Source organism: Neodiprion fabricii, unplaced genomic scaffold, assembly GCF_021155785.1.
Source record: "Neodiprion fabricii isolate iyNeoFabr1 unplaced genomic scaffold, iyNeoFabr1.1 ptg000070l, whole genome shotgun sequence".
Taxonomy (NCBI): Eukaryota; Metazoa; Arthropoda; class Insecta; order Hymenoptera; family Diprionidae; genus Neodiprion; species Neodiprion fabricii.
The window spans coordinates 5,001-7,500 of NW_025791612.1; positions in this window are offsets into that span (position 1 = coordinate 5,001).

The following is a 2,500-nucleotide window of genomic DNA, read 5'->3' on the forward strand; positions in this document are numbered from 1 at the left end:
AAATCTCGGCTCGGACGTGCGCCACCCATCGCCGACCGGGTCTCGTAGCCCGGTCGGCCGCGCGTCTACTGTGTGTTTCGGGACTGCACGCAGGCAGCCCCGGTTCCGTGTGCCGCCACCTCGACACTCGGCTTATAAGCGTTCGAACGATCTCCCGTACCCGTCGGCTAGATTGAAAGCGTCTGGGATACGTTGTTATAACGTCTCTGGTCTTTGAGTGTACGCTCGGAAAGAAGCGAGTTGACGCGTGCGTTGGAGCGTTCAGCCTTCCGTGTTTCACGGAGAGCCGAACTTCTTGGTACCGCGTCAAGGGCCATTCGGTCTGAGACACCGACCCGCGGTAATGCAGTGACGATAGATGAAACAACGCGAGTCGCGTAGTTTCTTTGGTACGAGGCACGGAACGGTCCGCGAACGCCCGCTCCTGGTCTACGCCGACGTACGTATCGTGCTCGAGCACGTACCGGTACGGCGTAGCAGGCGGACGACGGGAGACCGGCCCGACCGACTCGCTCCTCTTACTAGTAGGAGCCTGGCCGCTAGGACGTCGGCGCCGGTACGGTGGTAGCACGGTCGGCTTACGGGGCGAAACCTCCGCGGGCTATCGAAAAAATTTTGAACTCCGGGAACTTTGTCGAAATTAACCGAGGCTCATTTGACGATGTTCCGACAGGCTCCCGGCCCGGATCGACTCCGGGACGCCGCGCATCGCCTTTCGGTCGACTCGGACCGAAATTTTTACAAGTCCCGTCGGCCCGTATCGACTCCGGGACGCCGCGCATCGCCTTTCGGTCGACTCGGACCGTAATTTTTACAAGTCCCGTCGGCCCGTATCGACTCCGGGACGCCGCGCATCGCCTTTCGGTCGACTCGGACCGTAATTTTTACAAGTCCCGTCGGCCCGTATCGACTCCGGGACGCCGCGCATCGCCTTTCGGTCGACTCGGACCGAAATTTTTACAAGTCCCGTCGGCCCGTATCGACTCCGGGACGCCGCGCATCGCCTTTCGGTCGACTCGGACCGAAATTCTCACAAGTCCCGTCGGCCCGTATCGACTCCGGGACGCCGCGCATCGCCTTTCGGTCGACTCGGACCGAAATTCTTACAAGTCCCGTCGGCCCGTATCGACTCCGGGACGCCGCGCATCGCCTCTCGGTCGACTCGGACCGAAATTTTCACAAGTCCCGTCGGCCCGTATCGACTCCGGGACGCCGCGCATCGCCTTTCGGTCGACTCGGACCGTAATTTTTACAAGTCCCGTCGGCCCGTATCGACTCCGGGACGCCGCGCATCGCCTTTCGGTCGACTCGGACCGTAATTTTTACAAGTCCCGTCGGCCCGTATCGACTCCGGGACGCCGCGCATCGCCTTTCGGTCGACTCGGACCGTAATTTTTACAAGTCCCGTCGGCCCGTATCGACTCCGGGACGCCGCGCATCGCCTTTCGGTCGACTCGGACCGAAATTTTTACAAGTCCCGTCGGCCCGTATCGACTCCGGGACGCCGCGCATCGCCTCTCGGTCGACTCGGACCGAAATTTTCACAAGTCCCGTCGGCCCGTATCGACTCCGGGACGCCGCGCATCGCCTCTCGGTCGACTCGGAACGAAACTTCATCGAGTCCCGTCGGCCCGTATAGACTCCGGGACGCCGCGCATCGCCTTTCGCTCGTCTCGAACCGAAATTTTCACAAGTCCCGTCGGCCCGTATCGACTCCGGGACGCCGCGCATCGCCTCTCGGTCGACTCGGAACGAAATTTTCACAAGTCCCGTCGGCCCGTATCGACTCCGGGACGCCGCGCATCGCCTTTCGCTCGTCTCGAACCGAAATTTTCACAAGTCCCGTCGGCCCGTATAGACTCCGGGACGCCGCGCATCGCCCTTCGCTCGTCTCGAACCGAAATTTTCACAAGTCCCGTCGGCCCGTATCGACTCCGGGACGCCGCGCATCGCCTCTCGGTCGACTCGGAACGAAACTTCATCGAGTCCCGTCGGCCCGTATAGACTCCGGGACGCCGCGCATCGCCTCTCGGTCGACTCGGACCGAAATTTTCACAAGTCCCGTCGGCCCGTATCGACTCCGGGACGCCGCGCATCGCCTCTCGGTCGACTCGGAACGAAACTTCATCGAGTCCCGTCGGCCCGTATAGACTCCGGGACGCCGCGCATCGCCTTTCGCTCGTCTCGAACCGAAATTTTCACAAGTCCCGTCGGCCCGTATCGACTCCGGGACGCCGCGCATCGCCTCTCGGTCGACTCGGAACGAAATTTTCACAAGTCCCGTCGGCCCGTATCGACTCCGGGACGCCGCGCATCGCCTTTCGCTCGTCTCGAACCGAAATTTTCACAAGTCCCGTCGGCCCGTATAGACTCCGGGACGCCGCGCATCGCCCTTCGCTCGTCTCGAACCGAAATTTTCACAAGTCCCGTCGGCCCGTATCGACTCCGGGACGCCGCGCATCGCCTCTCGGTCGACTCGGAACGAAACTTCATCGAGTCC